Below are 13978 nucleotides of genomic sequence, written 5' to 3'. Positions count from 1 at the left end.
CTCCAGCTCATCTTTTTCTCATCTCTCTTGTCTTAACTTTCATATCTCTTTCATTTCCACTTATTTTATTTTCCTTCATCTCTTGAAAATAGTAGCATAGTGACATTCATAGTTATTTTCAGTGGTCAGAAAAAAAGGTAAGCTCTTGCCATGAATATTTTGTTAATTCTTAAAAAAATAAATATGAAAGCTGAAGTCTCCTGTGATATCTAATACAAGAAATATTCCCTTCCTCTTGCCCCAGAGTTATCCCTTGTTATTAATTTTGTGTAAACTCATCAGCTTTTCCTTTCCAGTTTCACATGTCAATATAAGTGGTGTGTGTGTGTGTGTGTGTGTGTGTGTACACACTTTATGGTATGATCTGACTCCTTAAAAAAATATTTAAATGTTATTGACAAGGGCAGACACAGACCTCCCTCTTTTCCTGCACCTGCTTTGCACCAGCCAATTTCTCATTCTTTGCCTAATGATTATTGATGGTGGTTTAGTTCCTAAGTCGTGTCCGACTCTTGCGACCCCATGAACTACAGCCTGCCAGGTGGCTCTGTCCATGGGATTCTCCAGTCAAGTATACTGGAGTGGGTTGCCATTTCCTTCTCTAGGGGATCTTCCCAACCCAGGGATCGAACCCAGGTCTCCTGCACTGAAGGCAGATTCTTTACCAACTGAGTAATGAGGGAAGTCTGCCTAATGGCTATTAGACAAATTCAAAATTGTCTGTCCCCTGAAACTAGCTAAACGTAGGGTAAATGTTTCCTATTCAGTTGACTGAGATGTCTCCTACTTGCAAGAAAAACCTAGTGGTAAAGCATTCCCTGGTGGCTCAGATGGTAAAGAGTCTGCCTGCAGTGTGGGAGACCTGGGTTCGATCCCTGGGTCGGGAAGATCCCCTGGAGAAGGCAATGGCAACCCACTCCAGTGTTCTTGCCTGGAAAATCCCATGGACAGAGGAGCCTGGCAGGCTACAGTCCATGGGGTCTCAAAGAGTTGGACATGACTGAGCGACTTCACTTTCATCACTTTCAAAGCATTCCATCGGAAAGGTGTTCGCTCCTCAGAATCACCCTGCCAGACATTCTAACCTTAGCATCTGAGGTGTTCTACCCACTGCAACAACCTGAATAAAGTCTATTTCCTTGCTCTTCTGGTTTTTGTCATTATGCCATACTAAACATGGGCTTCCCTGCCATTTGACCAATGAAAACAAGTTATTCCACTTAAGCCTCAAAGTACTATTTGTGTTAATAGTGTTTAGATATGTATTAATTTTTTACTTTTTGTTGAATTAATCTAGGAATTTTAAATAGACTATAGCTCATTTGTACTGCTATCCTAATGATGGGTAATTAGGTTATACTCAATTGTTTGTGGACAACACCTGCACTGTTTACTTGAAAATGTCTTCATGTGCATATGTATTAGTCTCCCCAGTTCATAATAATGATAATCATGTAGTAATAACATCATATTTCAAGTTCTTTGCAAGTGATTACTCATTTTATTGTAATAACTTTATAATAGGTGCCAGTATTATTCCTGTTTTACAAATAAAAAACAAAGAGAAAGCCTGTGAAATTTGTACGAGGAGTAGGACTATGCATTTTTTATTGTTATGTAAGATCAAAATTTTTTCCAAGGTGGCTGACCCATTTTATTGTTTTACTACCTGTGTGAAGAGTATCCAGTCCTCCACATCCTCATTAATAACTGATATTGTCAGACTTGTTGGTTTTCACAAGAATGATGAGTGAGGAATATTTCATTGTTTCTATGTGACTTATCTTAATTAATATGTATTTATTTTCCCTTCATATTTTATTTTTTCATCTTTGAGATATTTATTACTGTTCTCAGCCAATTTTTTCATTTAATTGTTTGAGTTTTCCTCATTTATTTGAAGGTATTCTTTGAAAATACCTAGATATCAAAACTCCAACAAATTTTGCTCTTAATTCCTTTGTTTACACAGAAAGTTTTAAAATTGAGTGTAGTCAAACCAAGCACTAATTTACTTAAAACTTTTGATATTTACATATACTTTAAGAATAATATCTTTCCCAAGTTCATAAGTACATCTTTTGTTTGGATTTAGATATGACAGAAAGTTTTCTTTTCTCCCTAGCTTCTATCTTCAGGTAGCCACCAGATGGAGTATTTGGGATTAAGCAGAAACAACTCAGGAGAATTAAGCTTTGATGATAGGCACAGAGGGCTTGGGTACCAGCCCAAGAGTACGATTTCTGCCAAATGATAGCCCAGTGCAATTGAATTATCCTGTTGTAATTTTATTTCCCAAGTATGTCTTTTCTTTAAATTATGTTGAACACATTGCCTTCTATTTTTAATTTACTAAGGTTTTTTAATCCAAAATTGGATATCTAGACACATTTTTTGATGTATTGAAGTGTAAAAATTTTCCCCCTTATCCTACCAATGTGGCAACTTGTAGTGTTCACTTTTTAAATGGTAAACCAAATTTGTATTATTGGAATAATACCAACTTGGCACTGATCTTCCAGTGCATGAATTTGTCTTCCTATTTTAAAATGCTGTTAGATCCATCTATTCATCTCCAAGTTTTATTTATTGCATTATTCAAATTTAAAATTTCCATTTGATATTTTTTATACTATATAGTTCTCTGATGTAGTTCCTTATTATGTCATCTAATTTCTGGCATACATAAACCATACACATTTCAAGAACTTTGCCTGAATATTCTGACATCTAAACCTTTTGCAGGTTATGTCAAATGGTCTGTTTTTCTCCTTTTTTTCAGCCATGTGACCTTATTTCCCGATAAGCTTGGTACTGCTCCATTGAATACTAGCCTATATATATATATAATTGTGAGACTTTTCTTTTTACTTCTGAGGTGATTAATGAAGTTAAAATGTTCTGAAACCATTGCATTTATCTGGAAAATCATAAGAGAAATAAATTTTATTAGACTGTAATAAGTCAAAGATGCATATTTTAATCTGTGGGGCCATCACTAAAAGAATAGTAAAAGATATAAAGTGAACAAGCCAGAATAAAGTCATAAAGTAGAATATTTAAAATACTTAAATGATCCTAAGAAAACTCTCTTCAAATATAAATTGTATCATGAGAAGGAAGCAAGAGTATTCACCTAATCTTTATAAGATTTTGCTAAGAATAAAATAGATCATCAACAAGGATCTACTTTAGAGCACAGGAAACTCTACTCAGCATTCTATAATAATCTACACGGGAAAAGAAGCTGAAAAAGAATAAATATGTGTATACGTATAATTGAATCACTGCCGTAAACTGTAAACTCACATAACATTGTAAATCAACTATACTCCAATCAAGTTAAAATTAAAAATTTTTTTTTTACTAAGAATAAAGTACTTTAGCTCTCAGTATTCTACTATTTTAAATGTAAGGGACTAAGTAAATGTTATTATTATTATTTATTTTTTTTTTTTTACTATTTTTTCACTTCCCTATGCATTTATAACCAGCAACAAAAGAATATTTAACACGATGACAAAACGTCTGAGGTCAATGAATGACCTTATCTTTCTCATTGACTAAGATGGCTTTGCACAGTTTCATCCATCTTTATAAGCATAACCTTTTGCCACACCTGCCACTGTGATTGGAAATGATTCTGCAGGGGCAGGCAAGGTCTGAGAACATCTGTTTTAACTGCTTATGTTTCACGAAAGATGAAGAGTGTCAGTTAAGCAAGACCACTGTGTGGATTTGATTCAACAAGAAAGCATATATACATATCTTCCATCATATTAAATTTTTTTCATTGTGACTTGATCAGTATTTTTTCTTATTTCTATCAAATTTAAGAAGTTTTGCATTAGAATATAGTTGATTTACAATGTTACATTAGTTTCAGGCGTACAGCAAAGTGATTCAGTTATACATATATATATTTGTTCTTTATCAGATTCTGCTCCCATATATGTTATAATATTGAGTAGAGGTCTCTGTGCAATACAGTAGGTCCTTGTTGATTACCTATTTTTTATATAGTAGTGTGTATATGTTAAATATTAGTATTATTAACTGTTTTCAAATGTATGGATGACAAGGTGATAATTTAGAAAAATTCTCTGCTAGTCAACAAATTCCTATAGCACTTTTCAATTCTAAACTGTATTTTGATGCTATGGTGGTAATTCAAGCATGTAATAGTAAAAAAGCTAACAAACATTAGTTAAGGCCTATTTATAATGAAGATGGGTAAAAGATTAGACTGGATTAACCTCATGGAAGGACTTCAGGGCTAGTCTGGGAAATATGTACTTACTTTGGAAAAAAGTAACAGAACTACTAGCAGTGCTAATTTTTAGAATATTAACAGTTGACACTTTAAAGGATCTGTTTTGCACTATTTTAAGGACTCTGTGCATATTACTTTTATTCTCATCTGTACCAGGTATTACTGTTGTTATTCCTATTTTATAGAGGGGGAGACTGAGGTGTATAGAGACTAAAGTGATGAAATACAGAAGGAGGTGGCCTTGCTGGAATATAATGCTGGTCATTGGTGTAGAATATGTCCTGTCTCTACCACATCACACAATTACACAGCTTCAACTACACCTGACATACTCCATACCTTCTCGAGTAACTCTCTACCAGATTATCTTCAGAAGCTGTCCCATGACTCAAGATGATGAGTAAAAGTAGGAATGATCATTGAAAAATATTTAGATTTTATGTGAGTTTGGAGAACATATCAAAATTTCACACTAAAAAACTGATAAGATAGGTTTATTGTAATAACACAATGAAAAGGAAGAAAACTTTTTATTTCTGTCTTCATTAATTAATGGGCTTCCCTGGTGGCTCAGAGAGTAAAGAATCGGCCCATACTGTGGGAGACCCCTGTTCAATCCCTGGGTTGGGAAGATGCCCTGGAGAAGGGAATGGCTACCCACTTGAGTATTCTTGTCTGGAGAATCCCACGGACAGAGGAGCCTGGTGGGCTACAGTCCACGTGATCGCAAAGAGACAGACATGACTGACTTTCACTTTTAATGATTATACTCAAATATTAGTGCTGAGAGCCGAAAAATTGATGCTTTTGAACTATGGTGTTGGAGAAGACTCTTGAGAGTCCCTTGGACTGTAAGGAGATCCAACCTGTTCATCCTAAAGGAGATCAGTCTTGGGTGTTCATTGGAAGGACTGAAGCTGAAACTCCAATACTTCGGCCACCTGAGGTGGAGAGTTGGCTCATTGGAAAAGACCCTGATGCTGGGAGGGATTGGGGGCAGGAGGAGAAGGGGACGACAGAGGATGAGATGGCTGGATGGCATCACCGACTCGATGGGCATGAGTTTGAGTAAACTCCGGGAGTTGGTGATGGACAGGGAGGCCTGGCGTGCTGCAATTCATGGGGTCGCAAAGAGTCGGATACGACTGAGCGACTGAACTGAACTGAGTAGTGCTTTAAATATTTTTAACATAGGAATAAAGAGCATTATGATTTTATTACATTTTTGTCCTATTTTCACTTACATATTTTCTCCACTTTTCTATTAGTCATTTTTTTTTCTTATTTTCTTCCAGTCTCTAGGTTGCTTATTATTGAAAATAGAATTAAAAAATAATTATAAGGATAATTACATTACCTTTTTGTTGGTCTACTTCATCTCCATAATTTACTTTAAAGTCTCACCATAAAGATCAATGTATATATACATTTCTACTCTAAAATAATGAAACATTCATTTTTTTCCCCTTTTTTGGGTTATCATACTAATTAATGGCTTGTTGTATTATTTCTTCATGGATTGGCAATATAATCTGTGAACTCGACAAATAAGAGAACTTAAGAGTAATTGTGAAAACTAGCCTATTTTTGTTTTAACTGTGAGCCCAATAGATATCTCTTTTATATATCTTTTAACATACTTCCAAGTCTCCTCAGTTATTATGCAACTATGTGTACAGTTTGTAATGAAAGATTATAGTTTCCATAAATCAAAACAAGGTATTATTTAAGAATAAATATGTATGAATATAAAATACAGGAAACAGACTGAAGGAATCCAACCAAACATGATTGTGACTCAAACTGGCATGAGAATTCTGGAAAGGATTGAGTTTGAAAGGGGACTTCAGCTATTCCTATAGATACTTTGAATTTTAAAGCATAAAGCTTGTGTAACAGCTGCTAAGTCTGGCTGTCATGAGTATGTGTGTTCAGTAATCGCTTTAATTTTTAAATCATTTCCCTTACCCTTTTACAGCTTACTTGCTCCCCAATCTCATGCAATCTTACTGCCTCAGTCATGTCCGACTCTTTGCAATCCCATGAACTGCAGCTCGCCAGGATCCTCTGTGCATGGGTTCCAGGTAAGAATATTGGAGTGGTTTGCCATTTCCTCCTCCATAGTATCTTCCTGACCCAAGGATTGAACCTACATCTCCTATAGTCTTCTGCATTGCAGGCAGATTCTTTACCTGCTGAGTCACTGGGGACTGCTTCCCCAGGACTCAATTAAAAAAAATTATATATATATATATATATAGTCAATGATGGACATTCATAACAGTTATTTGATAAGCAGTTTTCTGACTTTATTTCCCATTCTGGACATATAGCTATCAAGAATCTCTAATACAAACAGTAAACATTGAAGGATTTATTTTAAATGATAACCTGATCATTGCTGTAAGTGCCACAATTCTCTCCCTAGGCTGTGATTGAAATATATATAACTTAGTGCATTGTTTTTCATTTCCTGAAAATTCAGGGAATATACTTTGTGATGGTTAATTTGATGTGTCAACTTGGTTGGGCCATGGTACCCAGATATTAGGTCAAACACCAGCCTGTATATTGCTGTGGAGGTTTTTTTTTTTTTAATTAACATATAAAGTTGGAATCAAGACTGCTGGGAGAAATATCAATAACCTCAGATATGCAGATAACATCACCCTTACAGCAGAAAGCAAAGAGGAACTCAACAGTCTCTTGATGAGGGTGAAAGAGGAGAGTATAAAAGCTGGCTTAAAACTCAACATTCAAAAAACTAAGACCATGACATCTGGTCCCATCACTTCATGGCAAATAGATGGGGAAACAGGAAACAGTGACAGACTTTATTTTCTTGGGTTCCAAAATCATGGTGACTGCAGCCATGAGATTAAAAGACCCTTGCTCCTTAGAAGAAAAGCCATGACAAACCTAGACAGTGTATTAAAAAGCAGAGACACGCCACTTTGCCAGAAAATGTCCATCTAGTCAAAGCTATGGTTTTTCCAGTAGTCATGGATGGATATGAGAGTTGGACCACAAGGCTGAACACCAAAGAATTGATGCTTTCAAACTGGACAAGACTCTTGAGAGTCCCTTGGACAGCAAGATCAAACCACTCAATCCTAAGGAAAATCAACCCTGAATAGTCATTGGAAGGGCTGATGCTGAAGCTGAAGCTCCAATACTTTGGCCACCTGATGCAAAGAGCCAGCTCAATGGAAAAGACCCTGATGCTGGGAAAGATTGAGGGCAGGAAGAGAAGGGAGTGACAGATGAGATGGTTGGATGGCATCATCGACTCAAGGGGCATGAGTTTGAGCAAATTTCAGGAGATAGTGAAGGACAAGGAAGCCTGGTGTTCTGCAATCCATGGTGTTGCAGAGTTGGAGGTGACTGAGCAACTGAACATCATCATCTAAAGTAAACATCTGAGTCAAAGAGATTACCCTTCCTAGTATGGGTAGGATTCAGCCGGTCAACTGAAAACCTTAAGTGAAAACTGAAAGAGGTATGAGAAAGAGAAGATGAAGTCTCCAGATTGTATCTGGTCCTGGGCTGCAATGTCAGTCCCTTCCTGGGTCTCTTGCCTGCCGTGCAGAATTTGGATTTGCAATCTTCCATGTTCACATGAACCAATTCTTTACAATGAACCTCTATATAATATAGATAATCCCCTCTCTCTCCATGTACATGTGTGTGATGTATATCTGTCTCTCTGTGGGTGTGTGTGTGTATGTATGTGTGTGTATATATATGTATATATATTTTTTCTTCCCCTACCCCTACCATCCTGCTTATGTTGACTCTGCCTCTCTGACGAACCCTGAGTAATACACAGTTTCATTTAAATTTTGACTTTTCCATTTTGAAACATTCAAAGCCTGCTGTCAGATTCATCCTACCACATTTTGAAAGCTGCTCCACAGCCAGGATTGAGCCTCCAAAACATGTTCTTTCCTAAGCTGCAAAGTCCCAGTTTACTCAAAGTGAGTAACATAGGAAAAACGTGAAACCACTACTAAAACCCAGCCTAACAGCAAGCAGAGATTCCTTGGTTCTGTAATATCTCCGCTTTTTTTTCTGTCAACCAGAATGAAACTCAGTTGTGCCTACTACAGTTAGAAAAAATCACAGTGTACTCATTGCTGATTTGGGATTCAAACAATGACCCAAACTAGAGAGACACGGGAATGTGTTTAAGCAAAGAGAGCAGAGTTCTCCCTTAATTTTCAAAGATTGTTCAAGAGATGCTGACTTGTCACCTGTTTTCATTTGTTGAGTGGACATCACATTTCCTAGTCTAAACAAGCATCATAGACATTCAATACAGAGAAATGAGGTAGCCCCACTGCCTTCCAAAATTAGAAAACGTGAGGCCCTTGAGAAAGGCCGCCCTGCGGCCCAATCACACACTGTCTGAGGGGTGTCCGGTGTCACTCCTGGATTTCTGATGTTAATGAGCCGTTTAGAACAGCTCACCTGAACAAGAATCACAGCAGGCCAACTTCTTCTAGCCTGTTTGGAAGGGCAGCAGACTGCGCAGTAATCTGCTTGCTCTTTCCCCCCACCACATACCACTTTGGTTTTCCAAAATATGTGAAACTAATATTGTATGTTATTTACACCTATGTGTGATTAGTTACTCAGCCATGTCCTTCTCTTTGTGATCCCATGAACTTCAGCCTGCCAGGCCTCTCCTCTGTCCATGGAATTCTTCCCTAGACATATTTGAAAAAGACAGGAAGAACATGCTTCTATTTGCATCATCAATACCCTCTGTTCCTGGAAAAACAAAAACACTGAGATGAAACTAATCTCATATAGAAATGTGAACATGTACAGATTCTGAGATCTTAATTTTTTTTTTTTCTTTTGGGAGGAGGTGTGCTGTTGCTTTCCCAGTCTCCTCTTCCTACTCTTCCTTTCACTGTTACCTTGTCTATCTCACTCTTTTTCCTCTTCTTATGATGTTATTTTTTTTTAGCATAAAACAAATGGCCTTTGTGTCTTTTTTTTTCATCCCAGGGTTCTGTGATTTCACTTTTTATGTGTGCTCAAGTATTTATCCCCCACAAGCAATTACATTACAAGTGCCATGTCAGCACAAAGTAATTACACGCTTTCACAAATTACTTGATAATTATTCCTGACATTACTCAGTACTTTCAAATATTAATGTATAATGCTTTTAGAATTTATGATATTAAAGCACTTGAAGATGTTTTTGAAAAAGAAAGAAACCTGTATGGCAAAGCATCTGTACTCTATTTTCACCATTTGCACATAAAAAGCATTAAGTGCATGTGTAACTAATAAGATTTTTTGAACATAAAATGACTGTGCAGCCAAACTAAGTGCCATGATTTTCTCAAAGAAGAGTAGAATTAGCCACGGATACACTGAAGTCAGAAGTCAGAAAATGTCATCTCATTTTCATTGAGTGACTCATTGACAAATACTTATTGGATGTTTACCATTTGCCAGGAATTGTATTAAATGCTGGGCATACATCAGGAAACAAAATTGAATTTGGTTCCTGCTGTCACTGCTTTTTCAACCCAGCAGCGTAAATGAATATTGATCACATAATCACACAATTAGATTATTAAAGTCACAATTTTGAAAAATACTATGAAATGGTGGTACAGAGTGCCAGATACAATATGGAGGTTTGGCCTAGTCCAAGTTGAGGGGAAAGAGAGAAAATTGACCACTGATTCAATATCTGAAAGATAAATAGAAAACTCAATAGGCATGAGTCTGAACAAACTCTGGGAGATAGTAAAGGACAGGAAAGCCTGGTGTGTGCTCTTCACGGGGTTGCAAAGAATGGGACATGACTTAGTGGCTGCACAACAAAGTTTGCTAGGAGAATTCTAGGTTAAAAAAATTGGTTTGGGAAAAAATTGCAAGAAAAAAAATTTTGCAAAAAATTGCAAAATATTAAAAGCTCACAGAAAAAGAGGCTGAATCTGACAGAATTTATAAGAGAAAGTACCTGTTGCAAGGCATGACAATGATTATAGTTATTCAAAAAAGATTAAGTCATCTTCTCAAGGCTTTAAGCTTGTTGGAAATACGATCAACTTTGAAATTACCAACTTGGAGATCTAGGAAGCCACTTAAAAAACTAAGATGAGAGATCATAAATTGGGATTATCACTGTGGTAGAGCAGGAAAGATGAGAATTATCTTGGTGAAATGAGATGGATGCTAAGTGTCAAGAATCTCTTATGCTTCTGACTTAAATACAGAAAAGTGAGAGAGGACTGTTTCCATCAAGAATCCTGACTGCCATAGCTGATTCGCAGCATGTTGGATTTGAAAGATTTAAGTCTTCTCAAACAGTTTTGTCAAATCAGTGTCTGAATATATAAGCGCAATCACAGATGGAAATTCTCAGCCAGACTTTATGCTTAATAGATGTTTAATGAAAAAAGAAAGAAGAGTTTGTTTGAATTACTTAAGCTTCATATTAAGCCAAGTCTCTGGGGCTTCCCAGGTGGTGCTAGTGGTAAAGAACCAGCCTGCCAATGCAGAAGACATAAGAGATACGGATTTGATCCCTGGATCAGGAAGATCCCCTGGAGGAGGGCATGGCTACCCACTCCAGTACACTGGTCTGGAGAACCCCATGGACAGAGGAGCCTGGCAGGCTACCATAGGGTTGCAAAGAGTTGATCATGACTTGGCACATAAGCCAAGCCTCTCATCTTCCTCTTGTGACCCTATGCTCTTTTTGCTCTGCCATGCTACTGGATTTGATATCTTATTTCTATGAGATAGCTCTCACACTGCCATTACTCAGATTCACTGATAGTTGTTTCAAGTTTGTGGTCTCCTGGGAAAACAGACACTTTTGATGATTGACCCAGGCCCCCTTAGTTTCTGTGAACATTAGCTGCTAATAGCTCATACAACCTCTTTCAGCAACATATTTCCCTTAACCAATGAACGCCACCTCATCTGAGAGGTCTCCTACACTTGGTAACCTGCAGCCAATGACTCACACTCATGGGAGCAAAACAGGGTGAGCTACTTCACCTTAAGGTGAACTCCTATGCAGTATAATTTGGAGTCCAGTCATCATCCTTCTTGGCTCAACCTAAGGACAGACAAAGCTGAGACCTCATTCTTGCTCAGTCATCTCTGGTTCTCTCACTCCTTTTCATCTTCTTTGCTGGAAGAGCAGTCTTCATGGTATAATGCTGTGCTGCAAGCACCCTCAAACTCAGTTGCTTTAAAACAACAACATTTTGCTCATTAATTGAAATTTGGGTAGAGCTTGGGGACTGCTTTTATCTGGTTCTATTTTCCTGTAACTGGAGTAGCTAACATCACCTCAAGTCTGGTTACTGCTGATGCTGGTTAATCTCAAGTAAATGTGAGCTGGAATAGACATGCTCATTAGACATCTCTTACTATCTCTACTTAAAAAGTGAAGTAGCTCAGTCGTGTCCAACTCTTTGCGACCCCATGGACTGTAGCCTACCAGGCTCCTCCCTCCATGTGATTCTCCAGTCAAGAATACTGGAGTGGGTTGCCATTTCCTTCTCCAGGGGATCTTCCCGACCCAGGGATCGAACCCGGGTCTCCCGCATTGCATGCAGACGCTTTGACCTCTGAGCCACCAGGGAAGCCCCTTTATCTCTACTTAATGGTTTTGCATAATCCCTCCAGCATGCTGGCCTCTTACCTGTTAACTCAACTCCCTGAAAGTATGAGTCACTGGAGAGAGAGCTAGACATAAGCTCTAGCTTTTCATAGTTTAGCCTCAGAAGCCACAAAGCATCGTCTTTAACAAACTCTCCTGGTTTGAGCTATGCCAAGTCTACCACCATGATTTTTCCAGTAGTCATGTACAGATGTGAGAGTTGGATTCTAAAGAAAGCTGAGCACTAAAGAACTGATGCTTTTGAACTGTGATGTTGGAGAAGACTCTTGAGAGTCCCTTGGACAGCAAGGAGATCCAACCAGTCCATCCTAAACAAAATCAGTCTTGAATTGGAAGGACTGATGCTGAAGCTGAAACTCCAATACTTTGGCCATCTGATGTGAAGAACTGACTCATTGGAAAAGACCCTTATGCTGGGAAAAGATTGAAGGAGGAGAAGGGGACAACAGAGGATGAGACAGTTGGATGGCATCACCGACTTGATGGACATGAGTGTGAGCAAGCTCCGGGAGTTGGTGGTGGACAGGGAGGCCTGGCGTGCTGCAATCCATGGGGCTGTAAAGAGTCGGACACAGCTGAGTGACTGAACTGAAGTCTACCCAGGTTTGGGGAAAGGGAAATTGATTTAATTAATTTTGACTCTTGAAATAAGATACATACAAGGTTCTGAAAATATGTATGTGATCTGGACAACTTACCACATTTCAATAAATCACATTTATTAGAATACTTATTTCAAGCTTTCCTCTATGAAGCCTAATAAAAACTATTGGGAAAAGTTAATCAGTCTCTCATGTTTCTTTTACTAGAGCTTTCGGTTATTTAAAAATATTTTTAGTAATGCTATTTCATTTATGATAAACACTCAAATTCTGTCAACATAAGCTTAGTAATTTTATTATGCCTGTTGACTTTATAGACAGTACCAGTGGAAATGAATCAAGCAATAATTTATCCTCCTATATTATTATGTATTTTATTGAGAATTTTTAAAAAAATATCCCAATCATTACACATTTGTGGTTTTTATAGCATTTATCACAGCTATAATCAAAAGTTTGTCTTGTTATAGGATTTTATCTATTCCCTATGACTTGGAAAGTGAAATTTGATTACATAATACTGAAGGAATAAAACAAAATTTATTTTTATCTCAAATGGATGCAATATATTATTTAGAAAAAAAAAACAGTGAAGTAAAGGGCTTTTATTCTATAAGCATTAAATTGAAGATAATAGATGGAATCAAATTGTCTACTGGGGAACCATTTTATTCCAATGCAGAGTAAGAGGAAATGGAAAATAAGAGTTTCTTAAAAGCCCTGGAGAGACCCTAATTTTTGATCGAAGCATGTGAGTTTGAGTAGTAGAAGAATATTAAGGATGAAGGATAAATGGTTGTGTTGGATGAATCACAAGAGAAGCTGAGTAACAGAAAGAAAAAAGTCTGTGTATTGCAGACTGGCCTGCCATGGAATTTATAGAGAATAAGACTGAGCCAAAACTGGCCTAGGTTACCAAATTTATTTATGGAAGTCCCCCACACTGCTTTGGTTAGGATGTTTCATCACTTGGATGTATAAATAGGTCATTTTCAATGATCATCTGAGCTATATTTTGCCTTCCTATATTTCATGGTTGTACCAAGTTATTTTCATACCAATGTACATGTAAGTAATCTTTCAGCTTCACAATCTGGAGCAACACAAGTTGTTGATGTTAATTACTCCTCGGCCACCTGTGTTTTTAGTGAAATGCTTTGCCAGCTGACTTAGGTTTAACTCTTGTTAGGTTTAGAACTTCCAAGATTTTTTTCTTTTTATATGTGAATAACTTAGTGAACCATGATAAAATATTTACTGATTCAAATGAAAATATTTCTCAGTGCTCACTAAGGGTTATACCCACTATTTGGTGTTTTATAAAAGTAAATGTAACTGATTCTCAGAATTGCCCAGGGAGAGTGATATTTGTTCCTGTTAATAAATGAGAATGTGAGATTCAGAAAAACTTCATTTATTTTAATGGGTCAAAGACAT

Source organism: Cervus canadensis, chromosome 23, assembly GCF_019320065.1.
Source record: "Cervus canadensis isolate Bull #8, Minnesota chromosome 23, ASM1932006v1, whole genome shotgun sequence".
NCBI classification, from domain to species: Eukaryota; Metazoa; Chordata; class Mammalia; order Artiodactyla; family Cervidae; genus Cervus; species Cervus canadensis.
This window is presented reverse-complemented; position numbering follows the sequence as displayed.